Source organism: Pinus tabuliformis, chromosome 2_1, assembly GCF_031772625.1.
Source record: "Pinus tabuliformis cultivar Carrire ecotype Pingquan chromosome 2_1, CPIR1, whole genome shotgun sequence".
NCBI classification, from domain to species: domain Eukaryota; kingdom Viridiplantae; phylum Streptophyta; class Pinopsida; order Pinales; family Pinaceae; genus Pinus; species Pinus tabuliformis.
Window position 1 is genome coordinate 404577893 of NC_142299.1, and position 21370 is coordinate 404599262.

Sequence of the window (21370 nt, forward strand, 5' to 3'; positions counted from 1 at the left end):
GTCTGATAGATGTCGTTCTGTCTTGATTTATCATCTTAGGAGATCTTCATTCAAGCGATCAAGATTCTTTTGAAGGACCTACTCTGATACCAATTGTTGGGAAAAATACTGAGAGAGGGGGTGAATTAGTATTTAAAAATTCACAATAATAATTTTCTTTTCTGAAATATGTACGCGACTTTACTGAAAACAACTCGCGTATGTACGCAACTATTGTAAACAAAACTAGCATATGCTTAGTAAACTTGTAAAACAACCAATTCTTTATCTATTAGAATTAAACCCAAATGTAAGAGATTTATGAGGCATTTGATAAGAAGTAAGGAGGTGGAGTAAGAATAGAATAAAGTATCACACATAATAAACACATGCGAACAAGAGGATTTAAGGTGGAAACCCAATGTGGTAGAAAACCATCATTGTTGTCGTCTCAATCTTCAAACTTGTTAATATCAAAAACTTTTTACATTCTTGTACTGGTGTAGACTCATGCCAATATGCAGGCACCCACCTATTGAAGGATACAACCTTCACTCATTCTCTATCTCGTATTGAAGCGATCCTTGACCCCCTAATCTGATTACTAGCTACTACTGGAAGGAAGATTCGACTTCCTCATGGAAGGTTCACTATAACCAAAACATGGAACTGAACTCAGAATATCTCATCAACACACAGAATAAACTACAACCCTAATCATGCATATGCCAACATGTATATACTACTTCACTTAAGGCAACCTACATATATACACGCTTTTCTATAGAGAAAAATGCATACATATCTTAATATACTAAAAACTTGTAATTCTCTATTAGACACAGAGTTGACAAGAGGTATTCTAAAATATTATGTTAGCATCATCAATAATATTTTCAACCAATCAACATGTAACCAAATTCAACTTCATCATTCAATTAGTTATACCTTAAACATCATCACTCAACCCATATCAACATGAGGACATCATTGGCAGACAACAGAGATATAGCAGCACTGATAAGTTTGATCACTCATTTATGAATAGAAATCCTTCCTTTATGTACGTGACTTTGAAGAAATGAACCGGCGTGTATACATGACTTATTCAAGACCAACCTTCGTACAGATCTACAAATTTTGACCTAAAATTGTCCAGCTCTTAACAACTTCAGAAAGACCCAGATCATAATATTTAGAGATAAGAACATGCATCAATACTTAGATCTAGTCAATCCATGAGCAAATCATACGATGGAAATTCATTTCAAGTCTCGTGATCCTGATCCATCATTGTATTCATCGGTCCATAATTATTTCAGATCTATGTATCAACTATGGTCCTTACAATGCAAGTATACTTCAGATTGAAGTATTCATCAAAGTCCCTTTCACATGCACACTTAGCACTTTGATCTTTGCCTCCTTATATAGTAAGAGTCTTAGCCAATACCGTGAGTTAAAACTACACTAATGTCGGTGGTAACCTTGGATGGGATCAAGTAACTATTATTGCGCTCAATATTGTGGGCTAATGCCATGGTAAGGACCCTTGGTATTCTTAAATTAGTGCAACAACATGTAGGTGGATTTACTTCTTTGTACCTTCATGTATAAGCAACTTGGACTTGACAAACCTACATATAGATCTTCAAATATTCACCTTTATCAAACTTTTGATTCTCATCTGCAAACCTTTGTCCCATCATTCTGTTATTTTGTTCCATCACTCTGTCACCTGTAGACTAACCTGTGGATTCATCTAGTTACCATATACTTGTTATTTTATAAGTGAGTTTCCATCAAGGACAATACGTGCATCATAATGCCAATACTCTTTAGTTGAAATTTTAAGATATATATATATATATATATATATATAGATATATATATAGAGATATATATATATATATATATATATATATATATATATATATATATATATATATATATATATATATATAGATATATATATAGATATATATATCTATATATATATATATATATATATATATATATATATATATATATATAGATATATATATAGATATATATATCTATATATATATATATATATATATATATATATATATATGTAGAAAGAAAGCGAAAACCCCTATTCTGTTGAATGTTATTATTTGATAGTTTCACTATGTGAGTGGACTTATTCTTTCTCCTGAGAACTTTATGATTTAAATGTTACATCATATTTTTGGTCCAATTGAATTCAAATTATCATATGGATACTTGGGTAACTCCGTTACATGAACAAAATATTATTTTCACTAATTAATCTGAATTTATCAGTTGAATCCTCTTTGTGAAGTAATGTTTTTCATCTCTAATAAACACAGAAGTTTATCTCGAATATGGTATTAATCAAACCAGAATAGGGTATAAACAAAACTATATTTATGAGGATATTTCTTTATTTATGCACAAGAGTTTAATATTTTATTTGTTATTTGATTAAAAAAAAGCCTTCATCCTATCTTGAGATTTATCTTTTGAGTAATTAAAGTGAGTGTGATGAGTGTAGGGATTTTATCTTGAATCAGGCAAGGTTTCTTTCCACATCAGCTAAGTTCAGACTTGTTGCACAATATTCTTTTTAGTACAGGAACGAAGGATTGTTTAGTGCAGAAACAAAGTTGTTTTATCTTCCTAGTACAAGAACAAAGTTTTTTGTCTTTCCTAGTACAGGAACTGAGTGCAAGAATAGATTTGTTTTGAAAAAAATTTGTACAGGAACAAGTTTGTTTTGAAATGATTAAGCTTGCATGGTTTGGAATGAATCCTAAGTTTGTTTTATTTTGAAACATTTTCCAAAGTATTTGATCGTTATTTTTTGAGTGAGGGTCCAGTCTTTGGAGTGGTGTCATGTTAATGTGTTAACAGTGCAGGAATAGAACTAAAAGGCTTCCTTTAAAGTTGTTCTTTTAAACCTCAGTGATTTAATTATAGGGATAAAGATAGGATTTATAGAGTGAAACCAAAATCCTTTCATTACTTTTGCTACGCTTCAAATCTTATGAAGCCCTGGTACGATAATTAAGTGTTGAGGAATTGAATTTTAATTTTGTCACCCAAAATTTTGGCGTCATTGTCGAGGAGGCGTTGAAAGAAATTATGGTAAAGTTTTGATTTTTCTTTTCTACAGCAGAGCTAAGTATTTTTTTTTTTCAAAGTGTAGTGTGCTTCTATTTCCTAAAGGAATTTCTTTTGTATTAATTCTGTGTTGTAGACATATTTATTTGTTCCAGCAAGAATTTCTTACATTTTTGTTAATTATTTCTGGTTTGATTTCTTTCTAAATGCATGACTAGGGGAGGTAGTGGTCCAAAAACCAAGAAGGGTAGAGAAAATATTGATAAATCAAAAAAAAAAATTCTCATGTTGGGCCTTCTATTGCAGAGAGGAATTCTAGGCAGACATAGACCCTTCATGCTGGTCCATTTCACCTGGACTCTGGGGACAACAGTTCAGGAATCTCACAACCAGTAGAAGGGAAGGAGATGGTTTGGATTTAAAAGCTAAATATAAACCACAATCAATATTCACAGTTTGCGAGAAGTGGTCTATTTGGAGGAGGAAATATGGCAGATAATGAAGATGTGCATGGTGAAGGGGTCAGTGAAAACCATCCAACTAAGGAGCAGTCCACTTTTGGTTTCCCAATTGTTGACCCACATGAATTGGTTCAAATAAAGATTATTCCACCCTTTGTTCTTCCACATTTTAACAGTAATGTGCATGAAGATCCTAATTCTTTTCTTTTTGAGGTTAATATAGTATGTAGGAGTTATGATTATTCTATGGATGCCCAGAAGCTAAATCTTTTCACTGGAACTCTCAAGGACTCATATTTATGTTAGTTAATGGGGTTGGGGGGGAATACTATAACTTCTTTGAAGAAAATGAAGAGGGTTTTCTTCAATAAGTTTGACGAATATTGAAAAACACTAGAAATGCAGGATGAGATTTTTATCATTACACAGGGTGATGATAAGACATTGGAAGACTATATGGAGAGATTCTTATATATTCTTTGATCTGAATTAGATCCATGAAGATTTTTCACAGCACCATGACTGTATCAAATCAGGACAAAACTTCAAATTCAAGAGCACAGAGCGATCGGGAAGACCTCTGAACAGTGGCAGTTGGCAGCCAGCGAGGAACGACGAGGACCTCAGTCAAAGCGCGTTAACCGAGGCCCATGGAGACCGCGCAAGAGGTGAAACTAGTACCTCGGAAGCCCGGATCGAGAAAAGGAGGCCATTTCTAATGCGTGATTAGCTAATCGTGCATCGTTGGGCAAAACCCCTCGAGAAGCAAAGACCCCGAGCGCTCGGACTCATGGAAGCCGTGAAAACTGTGGGAAAAAGTGCTAAAGGCTAAAGGTGGGACCCACGTTCCAAAAATCGACAGTTTATCGGGGGCACCCTTGGGCAGTAAGCAGATTTGGAGAAAAACGAGCAATTCCATTCAGCGCCCGACATGTGGCAGGCAGAGGAGAGAGAAAACCGTCGCTCATCGTACACTAATGGTCAAGCAAGTCAACCGTGCGAAATGAGCGAATGTTGTAGGATCTAGGGGCTCTAGATCTAACAGCTGAGATCGCGCCCGATGGAGAAACTAGATTTGACAGTGGATTAAGCCACGACAGAGAGAATTTTGACGTCCGATTTGACCGCTGAGATGGAGAATGAGTCATTTCCTGATGTAACCGAAGAACCAAACCGACGAGGAAGAGCTCGCACAGTTCGTAAGAGGATAAGTGGCCACTCCCTGTGAGCCGTTGATGATGACGCATAGACAGGGAACTCCAAGCGAGCAGTAGTAGGTGGTCCGACGAGGGAGGAAGAGGAAGCGAGCAATCATGAAATCGATTGGCTTTAAAGCCATGAACAGAGAACAGAAAAGAAAGAGGACACTGAGAGGAAGAACCGAGAAGAGAAGAAGAGAACAAAGACAGAGAAAAGAAGAGACAGTGAAGCAAGAAGCAGAAGGACAGAGAGCCGAGCTTACCTGTAGCATAAGGCAGCATCGAGCCATCCCTGAGAGGATCTGTCGGGAACTGAGCACCCACATTCGGCTCGTCCCATTGAAGACCAAAGAGGTCAAGAGATAGTAAGGAAAAGAGTTTGTGCACTCTAGTGGCTTGGGGAATCCAAGAACCACCCTTCCAAGCAATTATATTTTAGGAGACTCAGATTGAGCTCCTCATTGTAAATCATTGCTTTAAAGACACAATAAAATAAGGCCACCACTGATATCTAGACAAGAGATGTAGCCTTGGAGATTAAGGTGAACTCCTTATGAATTGTTGTGTTCTTGTATTTTCTTGCTGTGTTTCTTTGTTGTTTTCCATATTTCCAGTGTCTGTGTATTTTGCAATTTGATCGATCCATTACCTAAAATGACATAGACATGCACCAGCACATGAGTTTGTAATACCTTCATTCATTAATTAATTAACTGAGGTCACTCAAAGGTGATTTTCAAATCAAGTGTTATCAAAGCTTTAGGCTGTAAGGTTAGACAAGCTTGTGTTGGTTTAGCTTTTGAATGCTCACTAAATCAAAGCTCAAATTAGGAGAAGGAGAGTTCGTCGAAACTAATCCTAAAATTGGGAGAGTATATCCTCGGAAGACATTGTCAGTGGAATGTTCTATGGGGCCAGACCCTCAATTCGTAGAAAGTTTCCTAGCCATAAAGTCCATGGTAGAAGAAATGTATAGGGACTTTAGAAAACACAAGGATGAAGATTCATCAGGCTCTAAACAAGACAAAGGAGAAGATGAGTCTCACTTCCATGACCACTCAAAAAGAAAAGGGAAAGAGGAAAGCTTTCTCACACCTTCTAACATCCCTAAACACAAAAAGAAAACATCTTCGATCAAACTAGATGTTAAATTTGATCTACCTATATATGATGGAGAGTTAAATGCAGAAAAGTTGGACAATTGGATTAGACAAATTGATGTTTATTGCAGAGTACAGAACATCGACTCAAACAAAAGCAAGATTCAGCTGGCAAGCCTACGCATAGGAGGCACTGCCTTGGTTTTCTGGGAAGGTAGAACCCAAGCTGACATGAAAAGACATGGTAAGACTATCTTTGCCTAGAGTGAATTTGTGTCTACAATTAAAAAGCAGTTCTATCCATTGGCCTACATGCAACAAGCCATGATGAGTTGGAAAACTCTTCTGCAGTTGAAAGGGCAAAGTGTGCAAGGGTACACTAGGAATTTAGAAAGAGAGCATTGATTCTAGGAATCTCATAGACTCACTAGAGACTCTGTTCAAGTACATTGGTGGTCTACACAGCTATATGAGGCATACCATCCTCATGTTTAATCCCACTAGTTAGATGAGGTATCTGTACAGCCTACTCATCTAGAAGCTAGAGGAAAGAATGGAAATCTAGAAGTTGGGGGACCATCCCAACCCACTGTAAGCAAGAACAAGGAGAAAAGAAAGAAGAAGTGGAAAGCAAGGAAGGTTAACACTACACAGAAAAGCAAAGCTTCATGCACTCACTATGAAAAGGATGGGCATGATGATGAGCATTATTGGATTTTCCATCTAGAGCTCAGACCTAAGTTCGAGGGCAAGAAGAAGAAAACTGCTACAGCTATTCAGAAAGATTTGGGGTTAGACTCAGGAGATGAAACAAACATTGTAGCCACAAGTATAAAAGGTAAGAATTATGAAGCATCTACCAGTAATTCTGAACAATTTGTTATTGATAAAGAAAATGAGAGAAAAATACATGATCTTTTCCATATTCGAGTTATTTCCAAACATAAAAAGATTGATACTTTGTTTGATAGTGGATCACAAGTAAATTTAATATCTGAAGCAATTGTAAAGAAGTTGGGATTAGCAACTACACCTCACAAGAAACCATACCCATTAGGATGGTTGAATGATAAAGCACAACTAGAAGTGACTAGACACTGCAAACTCAAGTTTTCTTTTGGGTTAGCATTTGTAGGTGAGGTTGAGTTAGACATAATTCCTTTGAATATATGTGGAATTGTTTTAGGAATTCCTTACTTGTATGATAGAAAAGCTATTTTCTATAGAGATGAGAACAAACGCCTACTTGTTAAAGATGGAATCGAATACTTTGTAAGAGCTCATAAGCTCAAGAATAATTATACTCTCATAAACTCAGGGTAGATGAAAAGAATGATAAATTCATGCAAACAATTATTACTGATGGTTGTAAAGGAAAAGAAACCTGAAAAAACCAATGTATTTGAGGGCTATAATGCTAAACAGCAAGCTGATTTAGAAAAGGTTGTTTTAGAGTATGATATCTTGTTTCGAGAATCTAAAGGTCTGCCACCCAAAAAGGAAATAGTACATGATATTATTTTGCAGCAATATGCTCCATTGCCTAACATTGGAATGTATAGGTTGTCTTCTTTAGAGAATGCTGAAATCAAGAAGCAGGTGCAGGAGTTGCTCGAGAAGGGGTTCATCAGGCCTAGCACATCACTATGTGGGTCACCAATCGTTTTGGTAAGAAAGAAAGATGGCTCGTGGAGAATGTGCATTGATTACCGAGTATTGAATAAGATAACAATAAAAAATCGTTATCCCCTTCCTCGCATAGATGATCTTTTAGATCAATTGAAAGAAGCTGTTTATTTCTCCAAGCTAGACATGCATGGTGGATACCGTCAGGTCAAAGTTGCAGAACAAGATGCATGGAAGAATACTTTCAAAACAAAGTAGGGATTGTATGAGTGTTTGGTTATGCATTTTGGCTTAACTAATGCTCCTGCTACTTTCATGAGATTAATGAATGATGTACTCTGACCTTTTCTAGATGATTTTGTTATTGTGTATCTGGATGACATTCTGATTTTTAGTAAAACGTGGGAAGAACACTTAAATCATGTTAAGCAGACACTAGATGTTTTGAAAAGAGAAAAAATTCATGTTAAACTCTCAAAATGTGAATTTGGCAAAACATCTCTAAATTATTTGGGTCATATAGTAGGGGGTGGTGAATTGAAAATAGATCCCTCTAAGGTGGCAGTCATTGTAAACTGGCCTAAACCCAAGTCTGCTACAGAAATGAGAAGCTTCTTAGGGGCAACACAATATTGGAGGAAGCTCATTTCTAACTTTTCCTCAATTGCATCTCCCTTACATGCTTTAACAGGATTGAACAAGGTGTTTCAGTGGGGAGGCAAACATCAGAAAGCCTTCGACACCTTGAAAGAAAAGATTAGTACAACACCTGTACTAGCACTTCCTGATCTGCAAAGACCATTTGAGATCCAAACAGATGCCAGTGACTATGCCATGGGAGCAGTGTTGACATAGCACAGTAAACCCATATGTTATCATTCTGAGACTTTTAATCCTGCAGTAGTTAACTATCCTACATATGATAAAGAATTGTATGCATTAGTTCAGAGTGTGAAAAAGTGGAAACATTACTTAATGGGCAAAGAGACAGTAAGACATATTGATCATCAACCACTTCAATATATACACTCCCAAACTAAGTTGCAACAATCAATACATTACAGATGGATGGGTTTTCTACAACAGTTTCATTTAGTCATCAGATAGAAAAAGGGCATACATAATAAAGTTGCAGACATGTTATCTAGACCCATTATAAATTCATCTACTATAATTAAGCATAATTCTACGCTACGTGAAAGCTACATTGAACAATATGCTCAAGATATAGACTTTAAAGATGTATATGCAACTTTGAGTCAAGGCAAACAAGTAGAAGAATTGGATTATCATGTGAAGGACAGACTCTTATACCATTATGGGAAACTCTGCATTCCACAAACTAAGAGAGTAAAGATAATTAGAGAAGCACACACTTCTCTGATATCAGGTCAGTTTGGGGTAAGTAAAACAGTTGCACAGCTGCAAAGATTTTGTTATTAGCTAAATATGAATGAGACAATTTCTAGATATGTGTGCTAAAAGCAAGCCCAGCAATAGAAAACTAGGCTTGTACACTCCATTACGAGTTCCTTCTCACCCTTGGGAAAGTGTTTCCATGGATTTTGTTGGAGGACTACCTAAATCTAGGAAAGGTCGTGATTATGTATATGTTGTCATGGATAGGTTTAGCAAAATGTGTATTTTGATACCTTGTAATAAACAGATTACAGCTACACAAACTACAAAACTTTTCTTTGAACATGTATGGGTTCATTTTGGATTACCCACCTACATTATATCTAATCGAGACACTCGATTTGTGGGAAAGTTTTGGTCAAGTATGTGGGAACTTATGGACACCAAACTGAACAAAAGCATAGCTTTTCATCCACAAACTAATGGCCAAACAACTAGTTACTCAGAGGATATTGCAGCAAACATCCTAAGCTTTGGGATGAACATTTGTGTTATGTGCAGCATGCTTACAATAGAGCAAAACATTCTTCTACACAGAGATCTCCTTTTGAGACCTATTTTGGTTTCACGCCAAGGTCTCCTATGGATTTTGTCTTTGGTAAAGATACCACAGTTGAGGGACATAGTCATGTGGACAGGGAAACTAGGTTCATTGAACAAATCCAGGAGATCCACTAGGTAGTACAGGAACAGTTGGAAAAGAGCCAAGCCAAATACAAGGCAAGGACTGACAGCCATTGGATGGAGCATAGTTTCCAAGCTGGTGACCAGGTCTGGCTGTATATCATCAAGGACAGGATGCAAGGTGAAGGTAAAAAGCTAAAGCCGATCAGATATGGACCTTTCAAGATACTTGAGAAGATTGGTGAGAATGATTGTCACCTTGATATACCAGCTTACATGCACATCTACTCAGTCGCAAATGCAGATTTCTTGAGATTGCTTGAACCCTCAGTGGTTGAGGATCTCGAAGAGCACATTCAATTGCCTTCTATTGATGATCTGCTACCTAAATACCTTAATGAATTGCAGGAAGACATAGTTTTAGACAGGAAGGTGAGGACGACGTTCACGGGAGATGTTGAGTACCTCAGAATTGAACTCAAGGGTTGAAAGCCAAGCAGTGCAAAGAGGATAGAGATTGGACAAGTGAGACAATTGTACCCTCACTTAGTCGATGCTTGAAAACCAACTTTTGGTGGTCCAAAAAAATTTCAGTGGGAAGGCCATGATCTGAACTAGATCCATGAAGATTTTTCACAGCACCACGACTATATCAAATCAGGACAAAACTTCGAATTCAAGAGCACAGAGCGATCAGGAAGACCTCTGAACAGTGGTAGTTGGTAGCCAGTGAGGAACGACGAGGACCTCCGTCAAAGCGCGCTAACTGAGGCCCATGGAGACTGCGCAGGAGGCGAAACTGGCACCTGGGAAGCTCGGATCGGGAAAAGGAGGCCATTTCTGATGCGCGATTAGAAATCACGCATCGCTGGGCAAAACCCCTCGAGAAGGAAAGGCCTCAAGTGCTCGGATGAATGGAAGCTGAGAAAACCATGGGGAAAAGTGCTAAAGGCTAAAAGCGGGACTCACGCTCCAAAAACCGGTAGTATATCGAGGGCACCCTTGGGCGATAAGTGGGTTTGGAGAAAAACAAGCGATTCTATTTAGCACCTGATGCGTGGAAGGCAAAGGAGAGAGAAAACTGCCGCTCATCGCATGCTAATGGTCGAGAAAGTCAATTGTGCAAAATGAGCGAATGTCGTAGGATCTGGGGGCACCAAATCTAATGGCTGAGATCGTGCCCGATGAAGAAACTGAATTTGACAGGGGATTAAGCCGTGACAGAGAGAAGTTTGATGTCTGATTTGACCGCTGAGATGGCAGATGAGTCATTTCCCGACGTAACCAAAGAACCAAACCGACGAGGAAGAGTTGGCGCAGTTTGTAAGAGGACAAGTGGCCACTCCCTGTGAGCCATTGATGATGACGCAGAGACAGGGAACTCCAAGTGAGCAGCAGCAGGCGATCTGACGAGGGTGGAAGAGGAAGCGAGCAGTCATGAGATCGATTAGCTTTAAAGCCATGAACAGAGAACAGAAAAGATAGAGGACACCAAGAGGAAGAACCGAGAAGAGAAGAAGAGAATGCCGACAGAGAAAAGAAGAGATAATGAAGTAAGAAGCAAAAAGACAGAGAGCCGAGCTGACCTGCAGCATAAGGCACCATCGAGCCATCCCTGGGAGGATCTGTTAGGAACTGAGCACCATATTGGGCTCCTCCCATTGAAGACTAGAGAGGTCAAGAGCTGGTAAGGAAAAGAGTCTATGCACTCTAGTGGCTTGGGGAATCCAAGAACCACCCTGCCAAGCAATTCTATTTCAGGAGACTCAGATTGAGCTCCTCATTGTAAATCTCTACTTTAAAGACACAATAAAAGAAGGCCACCACTGAAAGTTGGACCGGAGATGTAGCCCTGGAGATTAGGGTGAACTCCTTATTAATTGTTGTGTTCTTGTATTTGCTTACTGTGTTTCTCTGTTGTTTTCCATATTTCCAGTGTCTGTGTATTTTGCAATCTAATCGATCTGTTGCCTAAAATGACATAGACACACCAACACATGAGTCTGTAATACCTTCATTCATTAATTAAGGTCACTCAAGGGTGATTTTCAGATCATTCTTCTAGGACCAAATAATAATTTTGATATGATCATTGTTTGAACCTTGTTTTTATGAGGGATTTCTGATGATTCTAGAAATAATTTGAATTTGCTAAGACAAGGAGACATTGCTCAAAACACGTTTGATCATATTTGTGACCTGTGGAGGAAATTCTCACGAAACCAATCTAGATCCGATAAGGGAATTATGAGCAATTCTAGAAATAGTAGATTTGGATCTACAGATGTTATGATCATTAGTTTGGAAAATAAAATGGATAATATGAAAACTAACATTATGGATATTGTTAGTAAACAAATAGATTCTTTAAAATTCATCAAAAATTAGTATAAGAACAAGAAACATTATCCATTTATTGCCCAAAATGTAGAAAAGAACATCTTTTATGTGAGTGTCATGTAGATGTTAAAAGTTATAATAGTTGTGTAATATGTGCAGTGAGGCATCCTACCGAAGAATTCCCATCCATAACAGGATTAAAAGCATCATTTGAGGGAGATAATTCGATACCTGAGCCATTTCATGCTATGTGGGTATGGAATTCATGGCCATAGGTAACTATGGGTATAATGCACCGCAATATTCCTATCAAAACATGAATTATCCTCAGGCAACATGGGTATCATTCTCAGTATGTGTAGTCTCCTCCTTGCCCTTCGAAACAAGGATGGAGGGGACCACCAGACCCTCATTATTCATATCCCTTGCCTACATAGTCATACCCCACATCATATGCATCTTTTCTCAAGGAACAAACTACATTACCAATTGTGTTAGCTCAGCAGACCCAACCTATGCTAACACCACCACTATTTTGACCACCTTATTTGTTAGCATTGTTGCTTGTGTGTTATATTCTTTCCACGACTAGTTACACATATGGTGGGGTCACAGAGGGGGCAATAGATTGTCTTGTTCATTGCATGGGGTGCAGCAAGGGGGTCATAAGCAGGCACATCCCCCCCTGTCGAGGGGTTTCATGGGGGCGGTAGCCCTCTTGTACAGGCTATGGAGCAGCACCCCGAGAATTTTTTTTGGGACCCTATATTAGTTGGGCGAACCTACTTATGGTCATGAAAATGCGGAAATTTAGGGAAGCTATTGAAATTGAAAAGAGGCCTTTTAATCTCAATAGGGATGATGGGTGGAAGATAAGTAGTTGGATCCATGCCCTTTCTTCCTAGTCATATCTCCCCTCTGCTTCCTCCCCACCTCCCCTTCTATTAATAACTTAAACTATAAAAATATCCTCCTTTCCTTTTTTTCCTTTATCATAACTAACCGGTTTGTTTCTCTTTAGATGGTTGAACACATTAATTTAAAAAGTTTCCCAAAAACCGTTAATGATATAATATTACTCACTACAATTGTTTAATAATATTTAATTTAAAGACAAGGTTAAAGCAATACTATTGACTCATATTAAACATTAATAATATTACCCTTGTCATTAAATGAGTTAATATAAGGTCACTATCTAGATTTATAATAAGAGGTTTATTACTATAATAATATTACTATTATACATAGAATCATTATATTAAAGCATTTATGACTCGTTTTAAATAAATATTAATATTATCATTATAATAAAGATTAGACCCATATTAAATTATTATCAATATCATTATAATTAAGATTGACTCGTAATAAATATTAATATTATACATTAAATTATGATTACCCTTGTTATAACTAACTGTAAGGGGTTAATATTAACCATTATAAGAATGATATTTAGATTTGAGTAATACATTTTGGCTAAATTTTTTTGTAAATTCTACCCTATTATAGTATTATAATTTAATAAGATTGAGTATAATAACTTTATAAAACTTATTAGATAACCCAAGAATTAAATGGAATTATAAAATACTAATATTTTTACTCTAATTCATTGATAATAATATTATAATTAAATATTTTTAACCTACCTAATCTATTCGTTTCTTAATCAATGGTAGCCTTGTTCCAATTAAGCCTAATATAGTCGTTTTTCCAGTCAAACCTAACTGTTGGAAAACCTTCCATCCCTATTTAACATGTAGCCATGATCTGATTTTTTCAACTTGTTTTGACGATGAACCACACTCGTTGGTTCGAAACGCGTCGATAAAGATTGTCTAATGTGATTTTTTTGAAAATATTTCTAAAAACTCAAATTATGGATCACAGAATCTTAAATTAAATAATCCATAACATCTTCATGCAGAAGTCGTTTTTAGAGCTATTTTTTTAATCGGCCTAATTTTTCGAGATATTTTCATTGGAACACTTAGTTTCAACATCTACAACTTTATTTTCTATTAAAATGGAAATTTCATGCCAAATTATTCTTGACAACACCAACTACTTCTAATGGTGGTCCTACATTGTGGATTTACTTAGAAGTAAAGGTCTTTACAGAATAGCCTCGAGCTAAGAAACTAAACCTAAAGATGAAGATAAGGCAACCAAATGGGAAAATAGACAAGACCATGCACATGGGTTGATAGGGATGTCTATTTCTCCAGACCTTAGATTCCATATCGCAGAACTTGATACCCCTAATGAAGCAATGAAACAACGCACTAATTTTTTGGAATTAAAAATGAAATTAGAGCCCATCAACTCGAAAATGAGTTGCTTACATTGGACCCCAATAATTTTTCTTCCATTGAAGATTTTTTGTCCAAGTTCAAGACCGTTAGACTTCTCTTGGAAAGTTTTAAGGTTAAGAAAGAATATGGTAGCCTTATCTATTCCATTCTTACTAAATTGGGACCAGCCTACTTTGTGTTTGTTTCCACCTTCCATTCTACTAGAGAAGCCGTCATTTCTCAAGGACAAGACTTACAAGTCCCCTCTTTTGATGCCTTTTGTGATTCTCTAGTAAGAGAACAAGAAAAACTCTTACATCTTGGTCTTCTTAATCTTGGAAACTCTTCTAAGAAAGCCTTAGCCACCCAGCAACAACCAAATTCAAAGAATCCTAAGAAGAAATATCCTAATAGGAATGGTCCTAAACCAAACAAGGGTACTACTCAATTTCAGTCTCAAAATGAAAAATCAATTCAACAAAATGATAAGGCATATAAAATCAAAGGGAAGAAGACTGATAAACATTGCAACTTTGGTAATCGAGATGGCCACTTAGAATCTAAATGCTTTAAGAAGATGGAAGCCTTGGAAGTAGCAATGAAGAAGCATAACATCCATTTGGATCACTCTTAAACTTCAACTTCATATTTAGGAATTGCACTTTCTGCATGTGGTTCTCAAGCATCTCGGTCTGTTTATGCACTAAATGTATCTTCTTCTTCTCATTCTCATGAATGGCTGATTGACTTTTGAGATTATTATCACATGGCCAAAAACAAAGCCATGTTTTCTTCTTTAAATCATTATAACACCAAAAATATATATGTTGGTGATGATAGATCTCTTAGTGCTGTAGGGACTGGAACTATTCATCTAGACAATGGTCAATTTAATGATGTATTATGTGTTCTAACCTTATCCTGCAACCTTTTATCTGTATATCAGATAACTCATTCAGGTGAAGGTAAAATCGTTGAATTCTCACCTCATGATGTTGTAATTAAGGACCTAAGAGATCCTAGACAGATTTTAGCTACTGGTATTGTTGATGATTCTACAACGTTGTATAATTTTAACAAATTTGGGTCATTAACTCTTCCCTCGGTATTTGTTTCTCATAATGATGAACTGAGCAAGCTTTGGCATGAGCGATTTGGTCACTTAAACTATCACTCCCTTCAAAATCTATGTAAAGAAAATATGGTGACAGGTCTTCCTATGGTATCTTGCAGAGATGGTGTTTGTTCTGGATGCGTACTTGGAAAACAACATCGAGATAGTTTTGAAAAATGTGCCTCTTGACACGCCTCAGCTCCTTTATAGCTTGTGCATAGTGATTTATGTGGTCCACTTCTAGTTGTTTCATTCTCTGGTTACAAGTATTTCTTAACTTTCATTGATTATTTCTCCAGACGCACTTGGTTATACTCCTTAAAACTCAAGAGTGAAGTATTTAACATTTTCTTGGCCTTGAAGCCTTTGTTGAGATACAATCTGGACATCAAATTCTTAAGCTAAGATCTGATAATGGCGGAGAATATGTTAAAAACAAATTCATCAACTTTTGCACTGAGCATGGAATTCAAATGCAACATATTGTTCCATATACTCCACAACAAATTGGTGTAGCTAAAAGGAAGAATCACACCTTAAAGGAAATGGCTAATTGTATGCTTTAATCTATAGGACTTAGTCTTAATTCTTGGGCAAAAGCAATTAACTGTGTAAATTACATAGTAAATCATACTCCTACTAAGGTTTTAAAGAATATCATTCTAGAAGAAGCATGGAGCTCAATTAAACCAGATGTTAGTTACTTTCGTGTTTTTGGAAGTGAAGCATGGGCCCTTACTCCAGATGAGAAACACAAAGCTTTAGAACCTGTTGATGCCCCGAAAATCGTTGTATCAACATTGGGGGATAACCACCCGGTCCGGACCTTAATACAGCTCCTTTTCCGTTTGGAATAGTGGCTCTGACTGGGGATAATGGGACCAGTTTCCCAGTAATGAATAAACGGGATGGATGAATGATTGATTGTCTATTCTAATGATAGGCGAATAACTTAATCTATCGGCAAAATAAAAGAACTACTACTAATCCCGGGAACTATTGTACTTTGAAGTGTAGCGCTTGATGATCTATGTTTATAAACAGGCATATAGATGACTCCATCTAATAAACATGGACATTTATTCATTCAAATATTACTTTGCTTAAATAGTTAAACAAAGTGATTAACACAATATTACTACACTTATCATTTATATCATCAATACATATATGATCAAAAGAAAAGCATTACCATAAACATCCAATAGTGGAGGAAATAAAGAAATGTTGTTAAAACACATGCATATATTCGATAATAGCAAAGGCGATCAAACGACAATTCATATAAAAGGAATGAATTCAGACATAGATAATAGTACCATATGAGCTGCTATTCACTCCCGATATCAATCGCTATTTGAGATTCTTCTTTCAATGCAGAAATACTTTCAAACAAAGACAGTAGTGCACAATTGCATAAAAGCTTCCTTGCCAAAATTAGAATAATTGGTCCAGTTTTATAAAAGAATATGCCTAAAGTACAATAGTGCAACTTCAGGCTTTTAAGTCAAGTACAAAACTTTACGACCCTTTCCAAAACAATGAAAGGGTCTATAAATACTTAATTAAGCTAACTATCTATGAAACTGAAATCCTACTTAATTGGTATCAAATGATCTTGAATATCTCCTTCTCAGCAACCTGGCAGTCGGCGGCATGAATCATTAAGTAGGCTATTTGCCTTTAAACCAGAGCTGACTTATCGCAAGCATTGGCTCCACTTCGGGTGGTCTATTGAGGCGGGAGTTAAGCTGGGAGGCATAGGTGGCATCCTGAATATCGGGAATAATATACCTGATTGCATCTGTAAGGCATTTGACAACGGCTCTTTGACTGTGCGGTTTTACCAAGAAGAACCAATAGGTGTCCATGTTAAACTGTTAATTCCAGCAATTAATCTCCCATTTTTCTCTAGATCTGGATAACATGACTGCTCCATTGTTTTCGCTACTGTCAACTTACCTGGAGTGCATTCGGAAATCATGTTAGACAAGTAGAGAGTATTATTAACCAATTCAACCTAATTACTTGTGGCTGATTTGCATCTTAAAACTGCCCTCTCTGCTTTCATTAGCTGGGACTGCCATTCTGTAAATAATATTTCTTTATGCAATTCTAAAATCCTTGGTATATTTGCTGCCTGTCCCTGATCGGTATCTTGCCACTCAAGAAATTTAGTTAATGTTTCTTCAGCTTGATCCAAGTCTGTTCCAGCCTTTTCTGTTTGTTTACTTATTGATGTCGTCAAATCGCATAATGGTTCCGCCTGTGTGATTTGTTGACATAAAAGCTTGATCTATGTTATTAATGCCTTATTTACCTGTAATGCTTCTGATTTGAATTCGGCTATGTGGAAGATCCTTTGTCTTCTCAAGCTGTGCTGATAGTTGAGTAATCTGCTCATCTTTTAATTTCAGCATTTGTTCATTTGCTATTCTCAGTTGTGCCAATGCCTCAGACAACTCTTTCTACTTCTGGACTGCGCTGTGATCAATCCTCTGTTTTGCTTCCTGCAATTGTTGAGTTAATTGATTATTGATTTGCTGCTGTGTCAACAATTTCCTTTCTACCTGCTCTGCCTTCTGCTGTGCTTCTATTAGTTGTGCTTGTAATAAAAAGATCTCCTGGTCTTTTGTTTTTAATAAAAGACTCACCTCTGATGCCTTATCTATTGTTGCTGCCGAATAGGCTCCAGCATATTGTGATAGTTTTGTTAGGTCATCAGAGGGGTCAAATTCCTCCTTCCAAACCACATTGCCTGTGACCGTCTGTTCTGGAAAAAGGGAAGGTTGATCAGTCCTTTTCCTCTTCCTCTGTCGTTTTACCACAGCTTTGTGTCTTGGGCTATAGAAGACATCCAAGGGAGGAATTTCTTCTATCTGCAAGACAATTTGATCGGAGGGATCCTTTGGGATTATTTCTACTTCCTTCGAACTGGGTAGGCTGCTGGTTCCACTTGGAACCTGTTTTGAAGTGGTCTCCTGTGTATCTGTCGCTTTTGAAGTTTCGGTGTCCTTTGAGCATTCAAGACTACTAATAATTGAATCAAATTGCTGCCATTCCTAGAGCAATTTGGGATCAATTTGAGTATCTACATTTACCTCTATGTTGCTTTGTTCCTGCTCTTTAGTCTGGGTTTCCTCTTGCACTTTCTCCTGTTCTTCTGTTGTAACCAGAGGCTCCTTAAGATGTTGATGTTCAGGCTCGCTTGATTCTGTTGCTGGGGTTGTTGCTAACAGATCTAGAGGTAGAGTTTGCAACCTTTGTTCTCTAAGTCTGTTGAATTCAACTAACCCTTCATCTTTGTATTCCATTATGGCCAGCGATCTAACTTGATACATTGATTCAACTGAGGAGAACAGGTCATCAAACTTATCTTCTACATGATCAAACTTTGTCAATTTGGCCTGGTCAAGTGCATTATAGGCGACTTTGTTGGGATCAAATCGCCTGTTAGTGAGAGTCGCTAGAGTTAATGACTTCATCTTCGTAGCATATTTTTCTGCATGTTTGAAATCATGCAAAGTGTAGACACCACATCTTAGAGGAAATGAGGGCCATACCTGCTTCTTATTTTTCTTCAGAGTTTGTGTAACCCCTTCGGCAATAATCTGATAGGCTATCTCCCTTGCCAACAGTTTATCAGGTATGTACAAAGGAAGGACATGAGGTTCGGCTTGGCTACCGAAAACTCTTATATAAGTAAATTTCTCCTCTCCGAACCATCTTCCTATTGATGTCAAATCAATGCCTCCTTGGTAAGAAATTTTGGGAGCAGGTTTATTAAAAATAGAGTAATGAATGGGTAACATGAAGCCATTGCAGACTTGGTATAAATGGTGCTTATAGGAAGTCTTCCACAATTTCTGATGGTATATGTGAATTGGCGTGGGGTCTTGTGTAGTCCACCTCCATCCGAGTACAGGAAACTCAGAATTAAAACACAGGGTATCTAGAATATAAGCATTGTAGTAGAATGGGGGAATAAGCCTTTCGGAGACGGAAGTTTTAGTTCTAAAACTAAGAACTGCTGTCGCTAGCTTATCTGACAGTATGGTTGCCCAATCCATTATCTCACTATTACACGCCACTTCCATCAAGGGAACCATTTCTATAGTGAAATTAGCGGAGTCATGCAACCCCCACAATCTACACATCATTATCCCAGCATAACAATACGGAGACCATAGAGAATCAACAGAGTACTTACCGGAAGTTTCATGCTTGTGTTTCGCTGGATTTTGCCTCCAATCCCGAATGGGTTCGGATTCAGTTTCGTTCTCATTTCGGAATTTCTCCAGAAATGCCTTGTTGTAGTTCTTCTCTAGATCAGGAAAATGATACATTTGCCTCAAATCATCAGCCTTGAATGAACCGAAGATTCTCCCATCTCTGGTGCAGAAGGTTCTGTCTGTGATTGGGATTTCCTCAATTGCCCACTTCACTACATCCGTATATGGGAGAATTTGTTCCCGAGCCGCTATCCGATGAAGGAAAGAGTCGGCCAAGTCCTTTAAAGTACCATCAGATTTTCAATTGGAACCCGCTGTAGCTTTTACTGCCTCACCTTTGGTTCTTCTGCCTCGATCAAATTATAGGTACTTTGCCAAGTGGTCTTGCCAAGTCCTGAACATGTAGTATCAGATATCAATCCTTTCTTTTTAGTTGCTATATCAGCGACGACTTGTCCTGTGGCTGGTGTAGCGGAAGTGATTGCGGTTTTCTTAGATTTCTTCCCCATTCTGCTTGAATCTATTACTTCGGAAGAATTCTGCACAGTAGTGGAAATAAGCGTAACATAGAGAATTGGTAGCGAAAACCAAATACGAGTGAGATATATTGATCAATGCATTATGAAGGATTAACTTAAAGTGGCCGCGGATACAATCTATGAGAAGATTTTTTAAATTAACTATTTCATTGAATGGTCGTTAAAACCTGCCAATCCTTTAAATGCCCATCATATCGCTTATCGGCCGAATGATTTGTTTAAGCGTGCCTTGGATGTTTTGGCGGTCGAGTGCAGGTGAATCATTGTTTGAAAGATAAGGCCTTTAATACGAATTAATCGTAATATCTCTGCTTTAACGGTTTTTTGAAGTTTGCGCTTTTGGCTTTATCGCAATCGGGTATCGGGGAAAACTTAAATCTTTATATTGACACCTTTTAGAATTCCTGATCGCCGATGGCGATATCGCATCGCATCGGGATTATTGACTGGGGCATTCTAAAAGGCATGCATGGTATGTCCCCGATCGCCGATAGCGATATCGCATCGCATCGGGGCGAACGGGACGTGATCGCATCGCATCGGAGCGGGAGGCAACTTTTGTTATGTGAACTTATTATTGCCGATATCTGATAGCCTATTGCATGTCATCGCATCGGAGAAAACCAATGGGTCTTTAAGTTATGCCTCCTTTGTCATTGCGATATGCGATCGCTTTATCGCAATGATAAAAGATTAATCATTTATATTATAAGACCAAATAATTGGTTTGTCAAAAAGGTTTTTTTTGTAATGTTTTCATTTTGTTTTCAGACCTTTTTGAATAATACAAAGTTGATACCAATTAAAAATAAAAAGGGACCTATTTCATATTATAGTTTTGTGAATAAAATGGTATGAAATGGGGGGGTGTTGTAGAGCACAACAGAACCTAAGAGTGAAAAAATTATTTTTGTTGGATATTTTGAAGATGTCAAAGGATATAAGCTTCTCACCTAAATCCAAAAATGTTATCATTAGAAGAGATGTAAAGTTTTTTGAACATATATCGACCTACGAGCCTAGTTTGGCAAATGTGCCACCTCTCTCTATCCCTTCTACTTCTAAAAATATTTTTTCTTCAAATGATCACAGCGAGGATGACAATCCTCCCCCACCTTCTCAAGATCCTCCTTTAGCTCCTCAACTTCCAAAATGGGTTCGTGCTACTGGGGATGCAACAGGTTCTCTTGCAGGTGATGCTATAGATCAGCGATGTACACGTTCTCAGTTCGATAGAGTCTCTTCTTTACTAGCTCAAGCTTCAACGAATTATGATCCTGAAAGCTTTGTAGAAGCTTTAGGCCATCTAGATTGGGATGCAGCTACGAA